This window comes from Sapajus apella, unplaced genomic scaffold (genome assembly GCF_009761245.1).
Source record: "Sapajus apella isolate SASKATOON/1434 unplaced genomic scaffold, GSC_monkey_1.0 scaffold101, whole genome shotgun sequence".
Taxonomy (NCBI): Eukaryota; Metazoa; Chordata; class Mammalia; order Primates; family Cebidae; genus Sapajus; species Sapajus apella.
In genome coordinates this window covers 7,624,642-7,644,385 of record NW_022437041.1, presented here as the reverse complement: position 1 = coordinate 7,644,385, position 19,744 = coordinate 7,624,642, and the positions used below count along the sequence as shown (strand labels likewise).

Here is a 19,744-nt window from a genome sequence, read left to right as displayed (position 1 = left end):
CACAATCACAAATGACTGCAGCCTCTACCTCCTGGGCTCGCTCTGTGCTCCTGCCTCCCAAGGAGCTGGGACTACAGATACACACCCCTACACCCAGCTAATTTTTTTTCTTTTTGTAGATGTGAAGTCTCACTATGTTGCCCAGGATGGTCTTGAACTCCTGGCCTCAAGTGATCCTCCCACCCCAGCCTTCCAAAGTGCTGGGATTACAAGCATGACCTTACCTGGAGACCGGGTCGTTACAGAGGTCATCAAGTTAAAATGGGTCATGTAGATGGGGCCCTGATCCCATATAACTGGTGTCCTTACTAAAAGGGAAATTTGTTGCCAGTAAAAGAAAAAATAAATTTTTTTTTCTTGAGACAGTCTTGTTCTGTTACCCAGGCTGGAGTGTAGTGGTGTGATCATAGCTCAATGCAGCCTCAAACCCCTAGGTTCAAGTGACCCTCCCACCTCAGCTTCCTGAGTAGCTGGAACTACAGGTGTTTTCCACCATGCCCAGCTAATTTTGCCTCAGCCTCCCAAAGTGCCGGGATTATAGGTGTGAGCCACTGTGCCTGCCCAAAGGTAAATTTGCACACAGAGGCACACATGCATAGAAGGGCGATGGCCACTATAAATCAAGAGATGCCTGAGCTGGGAGAGAGGCTGGGACAGATTTTTCTCCAGAGCCTCCAGAGAGAGCCCGGCCTGCAGACACCTGACTTTACACTTCCGGCCTCCCAACTGGGAGACAACAACTTTTTATTTTATTTATTGATTTATTGAGACAGGGTCTTGCTCTGTCACCCAGGTTGGAGTGCAGCGGCACGATCTCAGCTCACTGCAGCCTCATTCTCCCTGGCTCAAGCAATCCTCCCACCTCAGCCTCCTGAGGAGCTTGGGAACACAGGCACATGCAACCGTGCCTGGCTTTTTTTTTTTTTTTTTTTTGAGATGGATTCTTGCTCTGTCCCCCAGTCTGGAGTAAAGTGGTGCGATCTCAGCTTACTGCAGCTTCCACCTTCTGGGTTCAAGCTGTTCTCCTGCCTCAGCCTCCTGAGTAGGATTACAGACGCACACCACCACACCCAGCTAATTTTTGTATTTTTAGTAAAGACAGGGTTTCACCATGTTGGCCAAGGTGGTCTCGAACTCCTGACCTCACGATTTGCCTACCTCAGCCTCCCAAAGTGCTAGGATTACAGGCGTGAGCCACCACTCTCGGCCTTGTATTTTTTCAGCAGAGATGGGGTTTCATCCTATTGGCCTGGCTGGTCTCGAACTCCTGACCTCAAGAGATCCTCTCATGCTCCCAAAGTACAGGGATTACAGACATGAGCCATGGCATCTAGCCTGAGACAACAAATTTGTCTTGTTCTAAGCCACTTAGTTTGTGGCACTTTGTTACAGCATCCCCAGCAAAGTTATACCCAAGGAATAATCCATTTCATTGTTAAAGGACACAGAAACTCATGCCCTCGGTCATTCATGAATGTATAATCAGGTTTTGGCCAGGAATAGAGGCTCATGCCTGTAATCCCAGCACTTTGGAAGGCTGAGATGGGAGGATCACTTAAAGCCCAGAGTTTGAGGCCAGCCTGGCCAACATGGTGAGACCCTATCTCCACACACACATAAATATTAATTGGGCATGGTAGCATGCACCTGTAACTCCAGCTACTCAGGAGGCTGAGGTGGGAGGACTGCTTGAGCCTGGGAGTAAGAGGCTGCAGTGAGCTATGATTGTACCACTGCACTGTAGCCTGGACAACACAGGAAGTCCTTATCTATCTCTAAAAAAAACAAAAAGGGCGGGGGTTTGATTTTTGTGTGTGTTTTTTTTTTTTTTGAGACGGAGTTTCGCTCTTGTTACCCAGGCTGGAGTGCAATGGCGCGATCTCGGCTCACCGCAACCTCCACCTCCTGGGTTCAGGCAATTCTCCTGCCTCAGCCTCCTGAGTAGCTGGGATTACAGGCACACGCCACCATGCCCAGCTGAATTTTTGTATTTTTAGTAGAGACGGGGTTTCACCATGTTGACCAGGATGGTCTCGATCTCTTGACCTCATGATCCACCCGCCTCGGCCTCCCAAAGTGCTGGGATTACAGGCTTGAGCCACCGCGCCGGGCCCGATTTTTGTGTTTTTGTTGTTGTTACTGTTGTTTTTTGAGATGGAGTCTCACGCTCTGCCCAGGGTGGAGTGCAGTGGTTCAATCTTGGCTCACTGCAACCTCCACCTCCTGTGTTGAAGTGATTCCCCCACCTGAGCCTTCCTAGTAGCTGGGATTACAAGTGTGCACCACCACACCGAGCTCATTTTTATATTTTTAGTAGAGATTGAGTTTCACTATGTTGGCCAGGCTGGTCTCAAACTCCTGACCTCAGGAGATCCACCCGCCTTGGCCTCCCAAAGTGCTGGGATTACAGATGTGGGTCACTGTGCCCGGTCAATTTCATGTTTTGGCTGGGTTGGGCCTGGCAGGTGTATGGTTAATAAACCAGGTCTAAATATTTCTAGGCTACCGGTGGCTTGGGCAAGCACTGACAGCAATGTTGTGGGTGGTGATATTGGCTTTTGAACATGGATGAAAACAAGATCTGGTCTCCTTTTTTCACCCAGACGGTGTCGACGAACTGACCTAGGAGATAAAAGGACAGGTACATGAGGCCATGTGTACATCCTGGAAAGGGGATGACAACTGCTGGGAGCCCAGCACCCCTGCCACCACCCAGCCCACCTGGCCAGTGGCTCTTCCATGTTTGTTACAGCCTTTGAGAGGTTCGCTATTTAAAGGAGGATGAATCAAGGACAGTACAGGGCTGGGGCACAATTCTGTTAAACATGACAAGGGATATGCTTTGGTTCAAGAAGACCCATGGCCAGGCACGGTGGCTCACGCTTGTAATCCCAGCACTTTAGGAGGCCGAGGTGGGAGGATCACCAAAGGTCAGGAGTTCGAGGCCATCATGGCCAACATAGTGAAACCCCATCTCTACTAAAAATACAAAAATTAGCCAGGTGTGGTGGCACATGCCTGTAGTCCCAGCTACTCGAGAGGCTGAGGCCAGAGAATCCCAGGAGGTGGAGGTTGCAGTGAGCCAGGACCACACCATTGTACTCCAGCCTGGGTGACAGAGAGACTCCGTCTAAAATATAGAAATAAAATGAGAAAACCTGATCCTTCTGCCAGGCATGGGGGTGCATACCTGTAATCCCAGCACTTTGGGAGGCTGAGGTGGACAGATAACTTCTGCTCAGGAGTTAAAGATCAGCCTGGCTAACATGATGAAACCTTGTCTCTGCTAAAAATACAAAAATGAACCGGGCATGGCTGAGGCAGGAGAATCGCTTGAACCCGGGACGTGTAAATTGCAGTTAGACGAGATTACACCACTGCACTCCAGCCTGAGGGACAGAGCAAGACAACCCCTCAAAAAAAAAAAAAAAAAAAATCAGAGAAGACCAAGATATCCGCAGATAATGCACCAGGTCACTTTCCCTGTGCACTTTTCCTGCCTCTTGGTAGACAGCTCCTAACATCACCATGAGATCCTGGTGAAGGAGGGGTAGATACTGAGGTTGCTACAGTTTAATGAACCATTTTTCCCCCAGAGAGAGATGCTCATCTTCTGTCAGATTCCTTTGTTTTTCCAACCCCTGCTGTGGGTGGTTTACCTTCAGGGCACTTCTCCATGAAGCCACCATGTGAATGAAACAAACTGACCCAACATTAGAAAATAGTGTTTTGCTTTCTTTGAGCTGGGTGGGGTGGGTCAAACCTATAATCCCAGCACTTAGGGAGGCTGAGGCGGGTAGATCACTTGAGGCCAGGAGTTAGAGACCAGCCTGGTTACATGGTGAAACTCTGTCTGTACTGAAAATACAAAAATTAGCCAGGCATAGTGATGCACACCTGTCATCCTAGCTACTCGGGAGGCTGAGACAGGAGAGTTGGTCGGGAAGCAGAGGTTGCAGTGAGCCAAGATCGCGACTTGGTACTCCAGCCTGGGTAAAAGACCGAGACTCCATCTCAAAAAAGTATATATAGTATTCCTAAGGACTGAGAGGGAAAACTGAGGCATGCAGATTGGAGTTGGGGTGGGGCTTGGTGAGAGAATGAGTTCAAGTAACCTGTGAAAGGCTCTCAGAAAGTCACAGAAACTTAAAAATTATTTATTCTACCTCCCACTTCCACATTTTCCAGATATAGAAACCAAAGCTGAGAGGGTGGAGATAACTATCCCAAAAGCGCCACATTGGTAGGGATCAAGGTTGCCAGAGAAAACAGTGAAGTGTGAGTTTCAGACTCTGTGTGTATGTCTCAAATAATGCACGAGACTTAAACTAAAACCTTATTCACTCTTTGTCTTCAAAGGGAACTGGGCATCTGTATGATGAATGCTAAGTCTGACAAACCTCATGAGGGTAAAATGAAGATTAGGAAAATACGTAAATGTAATGAGCAAACATGCAAAATGAGGACAATTCTGTTCCCATTTTGCAGACAAGGGAATTGCACGTTAGGGAGGTGACTTGCCCCAAGGCCACATTAACAAGCATCAGAGTCAGGATTTGAACCCAGTTCTGATTCCAGAGGTTTCAACTTCACCGTTGTGACCAGGAACACCCAGCAGTCCTACTCCAGTGTGTGCATGTTCTGTCTTGAATATAACCCTCTCCCCATCGTGTAAGTGGGCCATTCCCATCCCTGACATTGAAGTACCCCATCTTCAGCAGGCGCCTCCTGACCCAGCAGACCCCCATGAGCCCAAATCCCTGAGACCTGGTAGCTGCCCTTATCACATTCCCTGACTCCCCATCTTAGAATCCAAGTCTGACCCTCTTCAGGATCTGCAGCTATGTTACAGGAAAGGGGAACCCATCCAGACCTTGAGGGAGGGTCTCATGCAAGAAACAATTGTGTGAGTCCGTAAAGTGAAAGCACATTTTTTGTTTTGTTTTGTTTTGTTTGTTTTAGTTTTTGTTGTTGTTGTTTTCTTTTTTTGAGATAGTCTCACTCTGTTGCCCAGCCTAGATAGAGGGTAGCAGTGTGATCTTGGCTCACTATAACCTACGCCTCCCGGGTTCAGGTGATTTTCCTGCTTCAGTCTCCTGAGTAGCTGGGATCACAGGTGCATGCCACCACACCTGGCTAATTGTTATGTTTCTAGTAGAGAAGGGGTTCTACCATGTTGGCCACGCTGATCTCGAACTCGACCTCAGGCGATCCACCTGCCCCAGCCTAACAAATTGCTGGGATTACAGGTGTGAGCCACAGAGCAAGTTTATTCTTTCCTAAAAAAGCAAGTTTTTTAGGAAAGTAAAGATAGAATGGCTACTCCATAGAGCGGCCAAGAGGGTGCTGGTGCCCATCTTTAGGGTTATTTTTTCCATGACATGCTGAACGAGGGGTAGATTATTCATGACTGCCCTTTTTTAGATCATATAGGGCAACTTTCTGATGTTGCCATGGCATTTGTAAACTGTCATGGCGCTGGTGGCAATGTAGCAGTGAGAATGACCAGAGGTCACTCTCCTGGCCATCTTGGTTTTGGTGGGTTTTGGACAGGCTTCTTTATTGCAGGCTGTTTTACTAGCAAGGTCTCTGTGACCTGTATCCTGTGCTGACCTCCTATGAAAGAAAAAAAGATGTAGCTAGGGCATTACCTACCTCCAGGTAGCCTTCCTGATGGTGCCATACCCAGGTGGGCTCAGGGGCAGCTTCTGTTCCCCGGGCATCAGAAGCTGCCTCCCTGGGGCAGTGGTCCCGGGTCAGTTACTGCAGGGGTCCAGGCACAGAATAACGGTGGATGGATCGGGACTGAGGGTCAGAGATGCACAGAGGCAGACAGCATTGGGACAGTTGGCGAGATCAGTGGGATTTGCCGCAGGGTGACTGTCAGAGTGCAGGGGAGAATTCTGGACCAGCCGTGTCTTCATCTCTCTCTTCCCTCCAATCCCAGGAGATCAAATGAGGCAGAAGGACTTGCAGGCCCGGCTCACCAGCTCCATCCTCAGGAACTTGAGGACCATCAAGTTTCATGGCTGGGAGGGAGCCTTTCTGGACAGAGTCCTGGGCATCCGAGGCCAGGAGCTGGGTGCCTTGTGGACCTCTGACCTCCTCTTCTCTGTGTCACTGGTGTCCTTCCAAGCGTCTACATTTCTGGTGATGTCACTCTAGTCTGTATGCCGAATAGGACTGCAGGAATGTGGTCAGGAGGTGAGGTAGGTGGAGCCTCCCAGATCCTACCACCCTGTCCATCAAAACCCACACATTTTGGATCCTGTTCTCTCAGTGTTCCTGCTGTCTTCTGTGTGAACGAATATTTTTAGTTTCAGTTTCTGGGTTTTATTTTTTCTTTGTTTTTTTTTTTTTTTTGAGACGGAGTTTCACTCATGTTACCCAGGCTGGAGTGCAATGGCGCGATCTCGGCTCACCGCAACCTCTGCCTCCTGGGTTCAGGCAATTCTCCTGCCTCAGCCTCCTGAGTAGCTGGGACTACAGGCACGCGCCACCGTGCCCAGCTAATTTTTTGTAGTTTTAGTAGAGACGGGGTTTCACCACGTTGACCAGGATGGTCTCGATCTCTTGACCTTGTGATCCACCCGCCTCGGCCTCCCAAAGTGCTGGGATTACAGGCTTGAGCCACCGCGCCCGGCTATTTTTTCTTTTTTTGTGTCAGATGGGTGATGTGATGATACCGTAACAAGTTTTGAGGAAGGCAGATCATAAAATAGCATGAAAACCCAAACGTCATGCTTAGGTTTTGGTTTTATTTTAATTTTTCTTGAGGCAGGGTCTTGCTCCATTACTCAAGCTGGAGAGCAGTGGTGCAAACATGGCTCACTGTAGCCTCAACCTCCTGGGCTCCAGCGATCTTCCCACCTCAGCCTCCTAAAGTGCTAGGATTACAGGAATGAGCCACCACCCACAGCTGTTCCCTATTTTTTGTTTGTACGTTGTTCTTTTTACTCAAAAATACACCTTTGCAGCTGGGCATGCTGGCTCATGCCTGTGATTCACAGCACTAAAGCACTTTGGGAGGCCAAGGCAGGTGGATCACTTGAAGTCAGTAGTTCAAAACCAACCTGGCCAACATGGTATAACGCCTTCTCTACTAAAAATACAAGAAAATGAGCTGGACGTGGTGGTGCATGCCTGTAATCCCAGTGACTCGGGAAGCTTAGGCAGGAGAACCACTTGAACCCTGGAGGCAGAGGTTGCAGTAAGCCAAGTTCATACTACTGCACTCCAGACTGGGTGGCAGAGCGAGACTCTGACTCAGAAAAAAAAAAAATTAAATATACATACATGAATATATACACAAACACGTAATACACACACACATACACACACACACACACACACACACCCCTTGACAATCTTTTTATATATCAGCATTCGCTGATACAATTTAAATTCTATAGATTTCACTTAGAGTAATACAATCTAAATACTATTCTGTTAAGTTCCACAACTAAAAATAATAGGCAATGCATTTAAATGATTCAAAGTTCAAAAACTATGAAAGAGTATAGAACTGAGTCTCCCATATGGCATCCAGTATTGAAATCTAAGTGTGGCTGGATATGGTGGCTCACGGCTGTAATCCCAGCACTTTGGGAGGCCGAGTCAGGTGGCTCACCTGAGGTCAGGAGTTTGAGAGCAGTTTGACCAACATGGAGAAACCCCATCTCTACTAAAAACACAAAAATTAGCCGGATGTGGTGGTAAGCCCCTGTAATCCCCTCTACTTGGGAAGCTGAGGCAGGAGAACTGCTTGAACCTGGGGGACAGAGGTTGTGGTGAGCCAAGATCACGCAACTTCACTCCAGCCTGGGCAACAGAGCTAGACTCCATCTCAAAAAAGAAAAAAAAAATCTAAATGAATTAACATTAAAGAAAATGAAGGATTTGGTTCTTTGGCTGCGTGGGCCACATTTCAGGTGCTCCACAGCTGCTGATGGCCCGGAAACATGGTCCTCATTGCAAAAAGTTCTATTGGTTGGTGCTGGTGCAGCCTTAAAGCTGCTCCCTGACCCCTCCTGAAAGCCAACCTCTGTTAGAGTTTCTTTGGTGATTCCTTTCTGAGATGATCTATGCACACAGTCAGCATGTGGAGTTAATATATCCACCTAAAAAAATCAGTGTCTCCTGTGTAGTGCGAATGACCATGTAATAGTCCATGGAATGGAATGTATTCAGCTAGGTTAATAATGAAGTGCTCTTGAGTTTTTCCCAGGTTTCCTCTCTTACAATTATTCTGTGGTGAACACCATTCTCTCTGCAGAGTAAATTCTTAACAGTGGAATTCCACTGGCCACAAGGTTTATATGTTTTTCTCGTTTGTTTTTTCTTCCTTTCTTCTTTTCTTTCCTTTTTCTCCCTCCCTCTATTCCCTCTTTTTTCCTCTTCCTACCTCTTTTCTTCCCTTTCCCCCCTTCTCTTCCCCCGTCTTTTCTCTCTCCCTCATTTTCCTCTTTACAAGGTCTTCTATGCAATGGTATGATCCTAAATCACTGCAGCCTTGAACCCCTGGGCCCGAGCGATCCTCTTGCCTTAGCCTAAGGCCTGTGCCACCATGCCCTTCCATTTTTTTTCTTTTCTTTTTTTTTCTTTTCTGTGGAGATGGGTGTTACTATGTTGTCCAGGCTAATTTTCATCTTAGTAGGTACTTTTCAAGGGTTCTTACCCAAGGATACCTGGATAGAACTTAGTCACTTGAAGCCCTTGTCATTATGTTGAAGTTTTGTGTCTGTCTCCTCCATCCTCGGCAGAAGATTTAAAACTTCTACCCCCTTTTCAAGCAGATCAGTGACTTCAAAAAGTGTAACAATGTTGGGAGTGGAGGTGGGAGGATAGCAAGAAGTCAGGAATTTGGGACCAGGCTGGCCAAGAAGGTGAAACCCTGTCTCTACCAAAAATACAAAAATTACCTGGGCGTGGTGGTGCATGCCTGTAGGTCCAGCTTCTCAGGAGGCTGAGGCAGCAAGTTGCTTGAATCTGGAAGGTGGAGGTTGCAGTGAGTCGAGATAGCACCACTGCACTCCAACCAGGGTACAAATATCAACTTTACACTTGATCCCGCCAGGCATGACCACTGGGCACATTCAGCAGTGGATCACCCGATTCTGCCTCAGTTTCCAGTGTCTTCTCAGAGAGCTGGAGTGGAGCGCATCTGAAGTTGGGGCTGGATGTCTTGCTGCATAAACATTCTCTCCACTTCCACCTGTGCCATCAGCCTGGGTGGGGAGAAAACCCATGTCGGGAGAGCCGTCTTCCTCCTAAAGCGCCACCTGTCTGATGGCTAAGACTTCTGCCTCATTTACAGAACTCCCAGGGGCCCTTGAACGTCTTGTTATTTGCTAAATGTGCAAGCACAGATTGCCTGTACCTCCCCTTGGACTTTCCTGCTGCTCCCTATAGAGCTGTCTGAAGCCTGGAAATGTTTATTTGCCTTTGGAGAAATTCTAGTTCCATCTACCCCAGACTCATCAAAATTACAGTAACAGCCTGCGCTCTGTAACTTTCTGGATCCTGTTCCAGCAGACAGGAGGTCCCTTTTTCAAGTCCTCTTTGCAACCTCACACAAGATGAGGAAACTGCGGCAGATGAGCTAATGAATACAAAGTGCCAGAGCTTGGGTTCAACCTCGAATCCCTGGGCCCAGGGGTTCGAGCCTTGGGTTCAACCTTCAAGTTGGTGAGATTTAAGGTTAGTGTGGGAAGTATTCTGTTTGGCACTCCCTACCCTGGTGTGTAGGTGTCGGGTCCTGGGTTGCCTGGAGAGCCTGTTTATGCCTGCTGACCTGACGCATTTGTGACTAGTGTTCTCTTTAACTGTAAAGTGTTGTGGTTTGGGAGAGAAATTCTGTGCTCACCCTGTTCACGTGCACCCTGAGGAAACTCTGACACCACTGCACAGCCTCTGATACACACTGGAGAAAGTTGGCGCTAGGATGTGCCTGTCCGCAGGAAGAGCTGTGAGCATCTACATCCACATGTAGACATATTTGTACACATACATTTATATATGCACATTCATATATATATATATACATACATACATACATACACACACTTCTTTAGACACATCCACACACGTCTGTATACCCATTCATACATGTCTACATATTGACACATCCATGTACACATCAATATACACACACATCCATATCCACACATTCGTACACACACATCTGTGTATTTCCGTATATCTGTATACATACACATCTACACACATCCATGTACAGATACATCTGTAAACAGATGCATACACATTCGTACACACACATCTGCACACACGTCAGTGGGGATCAGGGAAACACAGCATTAAGTAGTGACAGTCTGGTAATAGCGAGTATTGTTTTGACATCTTTTGTATGAACTGACTAGCTAGTGACTATCAGGGGTGTGCAGGGTGTGTCTGCAGGTGGCAGGCATCAAACATAGTATTTGTAGTTGCTCATGGCTTTTCTAGAGGATGTCCCATGTGGGGCCTTGAAGTGTAGTGAGCTGTCCCTGTGGCTCACCTGCCAGTGTCTGCACCAGTGACCAACAAAGTTCTGGCTTCACGGGCCTCAAGGACTTTGGATTGTACTGTAGGAAACGCTAGTGTGCCATCATTGGATGTGTCTCGTCACCACGTGGAGATCAGTTGCCAGCGGCAGGATGGGAACCGGGAGAACCAGGAGGATGTTGCAGTCAGACAGGCTCGATAACCGGGGCTGGAGCTGGTGTGCAGCGGAGGTGGCAGACGGCGTCGACCCTGGTCACATTCCATAGCTATGGTCGACTGAGCTCCTGATGGATCCAACGGCGGGGTTGTCAAGGAGAGAAGAGGAGTCCTTTGTGTTTATGTCTGAGTTTATCACACAGGTTTCTAATTTTGAGAAATCTGGAGTTTAAACAATTGGGGAAGGGCTGGGCATAGTGGTTCACACCTGTAATCTGAGCACTTTGGGAGGCCAAGGCGGGCGGATCACTTGGGCTCAGGAGTTTGAGACCAGCCTCACCAACATGGTGAAACCCCGTCTCTACTAAAAATACAAAAATTAGCTGGGCATTGTGGTGTGCGTCTGTCATCCCAGCTACTTGGGAGGCTGAGGCAGGAGAATCATTTGAACCCAGGAGGCGAAGTTTGCAGTGAACCTGGATCCTGCCACTGCACTCCAGCCTGGGTAACAGAGTGAGACTCCGTCTCAAGAAAAATTGAAAACTGGGGAAGGATCAGCAAAGAAAGCCATTAGCTAGGCTGTCTGCTGCCCCTTCTCCAGTCCCAGCTTGCATGATCATGGCTGGGCTTGCTGGCCAAGCCTGTCATTCCAGGTGACACCATGGCCTTTTCAGGGCTAGAGAGACCTGCAGCCACCCATAGTCGGCAAGGCTGAATGGTTCCAGGCACAGCTGGAGATAAAACTGGTGATGGGGGCAGCCCTGTCATCTTTACAGGGAACCTCACGTGGCAGGCAGGCAGCAAGCTGGCCTATCTGCATCCTGAGCCAACAGCTGAATGACCAGGCCCAATTGACAGGTAGGAGATGAAACCCCTTGTGCCCTGTCTTCTCTGTGGCCAGGCTAGGGTGTGGGCCAAATGCCTCCTGATGGTCCTCATCACCCCAGACTCTCAATATTAACATCCCATCTAAGGACAGATGCAGGCTCAGTGTGAGCCCCCAGAACCTCCCAAAACCTCCAACTGCCCCCACAAACCATCAAATAGCAGATTTGGGCTGTTTTTATTCTCAGCCATGATAAGGAACACATGTGACATTTTGACCTAAAATACACGGGGCATTTAAAACACACACACAGGCTAAGCAGGTGCTGACCCTGTGCCAGAGCTGGGGTGGTGGCGCCTGGGTGTGCCGCTTATGGGTTCCGAAAGATTCCAAGATAAGGACAGGAGCTGGGGCTGGGGACACTTGGAGCGGTGGCTGTTGACCACCTCATGTGGGTGTTTGGGGGTCCACCTGTCTGTTCTGGATGACCTTCAGTGTTGCAGAAGCTTCAGAAGGTGAATTTTACCCAATAACCCATGATGTGTGGTTAATTCTTTTGTCATATGTCCTGTTTTTGTTTCATTCTATTTTTTTTTTTTTAAGACAGTCTCACAGTGTTTTTGGGATGCAATGGTGCAATCTTGGCTCACCACAGCCTCTGTCTCCTGGGTTCAAGTGATTCTCCTGCCTCAGCCTCCCAAGTAGCTGGGATTACAGGTGCCCATCACCACACCTGGTTATTTATTTATCTATTTGTATTTTTGTAGAGACGGGATTTCAGTATGTTGGCCAGGCTGGTGTCAAACTCCTAACCTCAGGAAATCTGCCTGTCTTGGCCTCCCAAAGTGCTGGGATTACAGGCATGAGCCACTGTGCCCAGCCTCATTCTACTTTATTCTTGGATCAAGCACAGTGTCCCACGCCTATAATCCCAGAACTTTGGGAAGCCAAGGCAAGAGGATTGCTTGAGCCCAGGAGTTCAAGACCAGCCTGGACAACATAGTGAGACCCGTTTCTACAAAAAAAAAAATAATATATATATATATATATATATATATATATATATATGCGCGCGCGCGCGCACACACACACACACACATTAGCCAAGGTGGTGGCACATGTCTGTAGTACCAGCTACTTGGGAGGCTGAGGTGAAAGGATTGATTGAGTCTGGGAGGTCAAGGCCGCAGTGAGCCGTGATCAGGTCTGTCTGTGGGCTGTTGTGCACGGCACAGGTGTTGACTCTTCAAGGAGCCCCCCAACCCCAAGGCCCCTGTGGTATCCCCAGCCTAGGGCTGGGAGTGTTTGTCCCTGGGGGCCGACCCTTTCACCTGCCTGCCCTCTGTCCCTGCAGCACTGTTGGAAAGAAGAGGATGGACGTTGGGTGGTCGCCCTGGATGCCGAGGTGTTCGTGCCAGGGCTGGTGGGGCTGTGTGCCCTTGGCCTGCTGCAGCAGCAGAGACAGCTCTGCACCAACTCCCTGAGAATCCAGTACAACCTCCTGCGTAAGGCACTGCATGCCTGGCTGCAGGGGAGGTGGAGGTGGCAGGGCCTGCCCTGTTTCCCGTGGCTGTGGCTCTGTGAGCTAAGATATACTGTCACCACAGGATTTTCCATTAGTCATTCTGTGGGCTCTAAGTAGGACTTAGTACCTGCTCATTAAAAAAAAAAAAAGGTGTGTCTGTTGAGGGGACATTCATCTAACTCTTAAGACCTCCCCATGGACAGGTTCTAATGGAGTGACAGGTGAAGCAGAGCACAGGGCTGGGAGGACAATGCTGAGGCCAGGCTGGGCTGGGCCCTCCTCCTCTTGGAGCCCTGCTGGAGAGCTGCCTGGCAGAGGAGGGCAGTGGTCCCTTGATCGATCTTCACAGCTCAGGCAAAGCAGCCAGCACACCAGTGCAGCACTGGCCAGAGGCTGCAGACAGAGGGTGGCTCATACGGCGCCTACAGGCTGGAGCTCGGCCACGAGCTCCACTGCACACAGATCCCAGCCTTCAGCCACAAGGTGGGTGCCCATGACAGGTGGGATGTCCAGAGAGAGCACCAGTCTGGCAAGTGGTGATCCTAGTACCCTGAGCTCATCCCCAGAGATGAACTTGCTCCCAATAGCATAGCCATATAGGAATGGATCCAGGGCGGCCCTTCAGCCTCAGTCTTATGTCTATTCATCCAGGGTTGCTTCAGCCCAGGAGGCAGAGGTTGCAGTGAGCTAAGATGGTGCCACTGTACTCTAACCTGGGCAACAGAGTGAGCTCTCATCTCTAAAACAATAAGTTAAAAAAAAAAAAAAAAAAAAAAAACAAGGCCAGGTGCAGTGGCTCACGCTTGTAATTCGAAACTTTGGGAGGCCGAGGTGGGCGGATCACGAGGTCAGGAGTTCAAGACCAGCCTGGCCAACATGGTGAAACCCTCTCTCTACTAAAAATACAAAAATTAGCCAGGCGTAGTGGTGCGTGTCTGTAATCTCAGCTTCTCTGGAAGCTGAGGCAGGAGAATTGCTTGAACTGGAGGTGAGCTATGGGAAGCACTGGGATGACAGCAGCAACAAGAGGCATCTCTGTGTGAGCCAGACCTTCAAGAATGACTCGGGGCCCACTCTGAGCAATCACTTCATGGAGGTAAGCCCGGCCACTGCAGCAGAGCCGTGCCCTGTGAGTCCAGCGTGGATGGCAGGAGCTAGGGAACCCCTCGTGGCCCTCTGGCCCTGGCTGTAAGCATGCAGGCAGGCATATGAACCACAGCCTTGGTGAGTTTCCCTTTTGCATCTCCAGCCCCACATCCCCAGTGGTAAGAAACGCTTCTCACAGTGCCAAGGACTGGAAGGAGGGCTTGGGAAACACAGATTTCCAACCGTAAAAAATGCATTTTGGAAACAGCAGTTTGCTTTTAGTTTTTCCCGGAGTGGGGGTTCTTTTGCTGAGTTAGGAATGATGGTATGCTCAGAAGCTAACAGGTGGTGGTTCTTCTACAGCACGCATTGAACCTTATACATTTTTTTTTTTTCCTTTTCACATCCAGTCCTGCAAACGGTGGTGTTTTTTTTTTTTTTTTTTTTTTTTTTTGAGATGGAGTCTCGCTGTGTCACCAGGCTGGAGCACAGTAGCACGATCTCGGCGCACTGCAACCTCTGCCTCCCGTATTCAAGCGATTCTCCTGCCTCAGCCTCCCAAGTAGCTGGGACTATAGGCATGTACCACAATGCCCAGCTCATTTTTGTATTTTTAGAAGATATAGGGTTTCACCATTTTGGCCAGGATGATCTTGATCTCTTGATTTCGTAATCCACCAGCCTCAGCCTCCCAAAGTGCTGGGATTATAAGTGTGAGCCACCGTGCCTGACCCAACCTTCTTTTTTTTCATGGGCTTCTATCTTATTCTTACAAGGTATCCAAGCTAATAGCCCTTATGCCTGCTGCCTCGGTTTCTTCAGTCTTCTGCCTGCTTTCTTTTACATGTACAGCCTTGTTTCTGTGAAGCTCACTGCCACTGGGTCTCTTTCTGATTCCACAGTAAGTTCTTTGTGGCCGTGTGGTCGATAAACGCTCATAGTGGCTGCCCCGACTGCCCTCCTGGCAGGACTAGGAACTTCTGGACTCTCCACCATCTGGGGCTAAGACCTTGCCCAATGCCAGGGTGGGTGTCCCTCTGACTGGCTATTGAATGTCACCTCCATATCCTCTCTGCCGTGCCAGAGTCCCATGGCCACCCGTAGGGCAGTGAATTTGGAAGAGGGCTCCAGGACTCGGCACACTCTGCTGTTCGCAGCTGTCATTGATTACAGTGAGGGGAGGCAGGAGTGTCAGCACAAGGAAGGGGTCTGGGGTGGAGTCCAGGGGGAACCAGGGCCAGCACCCAGTGTCCTCTCCCTGTCCCTGTGCCTTCACATGGGATGCATTTGGCTGGCCTAGCACTATGTCACCCAGGGTGTTTAGTGGGGCTGCCTAGTTGGCAGGTGCTGCTTCGCTCAGAGCACACTGTCAGACTCCTAGGAGGCAAGAAGGGATCTGGCATAAACCACGTTTGTACAAACAGTTCAGGTGCAGAGAGCCTCGTATCACTTCTAGGATTGGTGGGAACCCTCCTAATTCAAGTTCCCAGACAACTTATGAGCAGGCCATGCAGAGGCAGCTCACGTCTGTTGTAACAACTCGCCTGCAATCTTCAGTGCCTTCTGCTCTATTCCTTTTCCCCCACTTCCCCCACCATCTTAATCCCAGGAACAGGCCCTATCTCCTTGAGGCCTGGGCTGGGCCTCTGAGCGCCCAGAGGCCTCATGGTGGGTGGTGGCTGCCCACTGCAGGGTCCCTGGCCACACTGAAGAACACCTTCCTGGAAGTGATGCTGCGGCCCCTGGGGGAGGTGTGGCGAGAGTGGGCAGAGGAGGCCATGTGGTGGCTTCAGGCCTGGGGGCCCCGGATGCCAGGCAACCGGGGTCCCAGGCCCATCAGGATGGACGTGAGGTCCGTGAAAGGCACCCTGGAGCTGGAAAGTGAGAGTAAGGATGGGGCGTGGCTGGCAGTTTAGGACGACCGAGACAGCATTCACTGTCCCCTCCCTCTCCAGGTGGCTCAGCAGATGCTGTCCGGGGCTGAGGCCACGTTCTCATGGGCACTGAAGAGGCTCAGCAAACCCCTGCTGGACCTGTATGACCTCGTAACCAGGTAATGCAGGGTTGGGAGTGGCACATCCGGCATTCCTGCCACATATCAGGTGCAATGACGAATGTTTCGACACTTTCTTGACTCCCTGACTACTCTGACCGCCCTACACAAAGGCTTCTTCACTCCCCATTTCACAGGAGAGGAAGCTGGGGTTTCTTCCTCACTCCACAGAGACCTTGTGAGCATGATCCCAGGGCAGGCAGGATTTTAGGAGCTGCTGCAGAGGACCACAGTGGGCGAGGCTGACCCCTGCCTTCAGGAAGCTCAGTTTTACTCAGAGACAGACATGAAGCACAAGAAATCTACAGCAGGGTGTGCACTGCTCCCTGCAGAGAGCCTCAGAGTCACCTCTTAAGCAGGCCATTCTGCTCTGTCACATTTCCTTGCTTTTGTTTTGTAATCATCTTTTTTTTGAGATGGAGTCTCGCTCTGTCTCAGTGGTGTGATCTCAGCTCATTGCAACCTCTGCCTCCTATGTTCAAGTGATTCTCCTGCCTCAGCTCTCCGAGTTGCTGGGACTACAGGTGTGTGCACTACTGCACCTGGCTAATTGTTTGCCTTTTTAGTAGAGACAGGGTTTTGCCACTCCAGGCTGGTCTCAAACTCCTGACGTTCCGTGATGCAACCCCTTTGGCCTTCCAAAATGTCGAGATTACAGGCATGAGCCACCACTTCTGGCCTGTTTTGTAATCTTTTAAACACATAAAAGCCCTTCTTTCTTGAAGGCCTTGCAGAAGCCGACCACAGGCTGGGTGTGGCCCACTGCCCATCATTTACCACCACTCTGCCATACATTAGGTGGCAAATGCTAAAGAAGGAACATTGTTGAGATGGTGGGCTGGGAATTCTATGGTGTGGCCATGGCCAACTTTGAGGAGAAGGTACAGTTTGAGAAAGAGCCATGGGGCCAGTATGGGAACAGAAGCTCCAGGTGGGGGCACCACTGCACAGAGGCCTGGGAGAGCGATGTGCCTGGCCTGTTTTTGAGATGGAGTCTCGTGCTCTGTCACCCAGGCTGGAGTGCTGTGGTGTGATCTTGGCTCACTGGAACCTCTGCCTCTCAAATTCAAGTGATTCTCCTGCCTCAGCCTCACAAGTAGCTGGGATTACAAGCATTCACCACCATACACGGCTAATTTTTGTATGTTTAGTAGAGACAGGGTTTCACTATATTACCCAGGCTGGTCTCAGAATCCTGGGCGCCAGAGACTCAGTGCTGGGATTACGGGCATGAACCACCTTGCGTGGCCTGTTTGAATAGCAAGGTGGTAGGGCTGATGCAACTGGGAGGGACTGGCTGCTTCCTGTCCCCAGCTGCAGGGCCTCTGGGCTCCCTAAAAGGTAAGTGAGGCTACCTGCCCCTCCTCCTCACCGGCCCATCAACAACAGAGTGTGCAATGTTCCTCTGCCCACTCTACCCCCACATGAGCCAAGATCTCCCTGATCATTCAGATCTCACAGGCTTGACCCTACTCTACATATTGAAAAGTTCCAGTCCTCCCCTCAACTGTAGAAATTTCCTAGACCTTTTGGTCAGGCACACTGGCTCATGACTGTAATCCCAGCACTTTGGGCAGATCACTTGAGGTCAGGAGTTGGAGGCCAGCCTGGCCAACATGGTGAAACCCTGACTCTACTAAACATACAAAAATAAGCTGGGCATGGCAGTGAGTGCATGTAGTTCCAGCTACTGTGGAGGCTGAGACAGGAGAATCACTTAAACCCAGGAGCTGAGGTCACAGGGAGTCAAGATCGTACCAGTATACCCGAGCTTGGGGAACAGAATAAGATTCTGTCTCAAAAAACAACAATTTCCTACACCTTCCAGCTCCTGTCCTTGGCACCCGCACACACAGGCCCATGCTGCCAAAGACCCAGGGGGCAGATCAGACATCTGTGTCTTCAAAATAGGACAGCTTGTTTCTGTCCTGGCCTCACCCCCTAACTCCGCTGTCATGCTGCCCTCTGTCCTCCTCCACCTCATTATGGGATTTCCTAGAACAAGGACAGCCCTTCCCCGAGAGGCACCCTAATGTTCTCCATGGCAAAGCTCTTCCTGCAGACCTGTGAGCTCCCCCTCTGCAGACAAAAGCAGCAAGCCTCGGCTAGGCATAGCGACTTGTCCCGTGTGTTCCCTCTAGGAACTATTACAGTGGTGATGATGTTGCCACTGCTGGCTCAGGGGAATGAGCCCCTGGACATGGCCCAGGTGACCAGCTACCTGATGGAGTAGAAGCTGCTGCAGCAGCTCCGAGAGCTGTCCAGGGCCAACGTGCTGGCCAAGTTCTACCAGCTAAGATGCAGCCTGCTGCAGGGTCTCTGTGAGTATGAGTCCTGCCCCGTGCTGTGCTACCCTCCTCCCTGGGAGCCCCCTGCCCTGTGGGCACAGCAGCAGGGCCATGCAGAGGCAGGTACTGTGGGGGCACAGGGAAGCCTGCAGAGGCTCATGGCATCACAGTGCCAGGCCCAGCTTATTGGAATTCCCAAGGTCCTATGGGACTCGGGCTGAGGCAGCACATCCTGCTTTTCTCCAGATTATAAGGCCTGGCCCAGCAGTACAGCCAAGGGCGGTGCTGGGATGACCAGCTCTGGGCTCCTGGGGAGCTTGCGTGTTGCTCAGGTGAGTCTGCTAACCTTTGTGGACTCAGCTTCCTCCACTGTCAAATGCAAGTAACCATGTGGCTCCCTCACATGGGTAAGGGGCATGTGCGGTTCTTAATACACGAGGGAGGCCCTCACGTCCATGGGGCAGCCATAGTACCCAGGCTTGGCAAGGAGCGGTTTATCTGTGTGGGACTCACACGGAGGCCTACAGCTCCCTAGAAGCGTGGGTGTAGTCAGGATTAAGCAGCACGCTGATCTTGTAGAAAGCAGCCTGGTCTTCAAGTTCTATGTGTGTGTGACCATGGACTTCTCTGTGCCCCTCAGTTCTGACAGCTGACCAGGGGGCTGGTAGTCCCTCCCTTGGGATGCTGGCCCTGGCCATCAGGTGTCTGGCTGTGCACGATGGATGGTGCTTTCCTGCCATGGGCATGAGCACTCCCAACGCACAGCTCGGGGCAGCGCTGGCTGGACTCGTCAGACCTGCTCCTTCACAGGCCATCTCTTCCCTATCCTGAAGAGGGCAGGTCTGCAGTACACTGTTGTCATGTTTGAGGGAGCCGTTGGCCATCCACTTAAACAGTCAGTGTTTCCCCCTCATCCCAGTAGCTTCCTTGAGATTAAGTGGTTGACTTGTATGATTCTTTTTTTTGAGACTAGATCTCATACTGTTGTCATGGTTGGACATGGTCGGAATGCAGTGGTATGATCTTGGCTCCCTGCACTCTTGACCTCCAGGGTTCAAGTGTCCTCCTGCCTCAGCCCGGCAAAGTGCTGGGATGGCTTAGCGCCACTGTACCTGGCCGATGTGTGAATTTCAAGTGCACGATTCAGTAGCTTCTAGATTATTCAGAGTTGTGCATGCCTCACCACAATCGATTTTAAAACATTTTTATCCTAAAATGAAACCCTGCAGCTGCCAGCCTGCCTGCTCTGTCCATGGCTATGCCTGCTGTGGACATCTGATGTAAATAGAAGCATGACTATGTGGCCT

At 50.2% G+C, this 19,744-nt stretch overlaps 1 long non-coding RNA gene and 1 pseudogene across 1 annotated transcript; one reads left to right on the top strand and one right to left on the bottom strand.

Annotated features, from left to right (window-relative positions):
* The first annotated feature begins 1,453 nt into the window (after positions 1-1,453).
* LOC116536527 lies at positions 1,454-18,677 on the top strand. The gene is made up of 3 exons (XR_004262687.1): positions 1,454-1,463; positions 2,190-2,191; positions 18,434-18,677. It is a non-coding gene; the product is annotated as an uncharacterized LOC116536527 (long non-coding RNA).
* On the bottom strand, positions 6,662-6,757 carry LOC116536553 (annotated as a pseudogene).
* Positions 18,678-19,744: the final 1,067 nt, after the last annotated feature.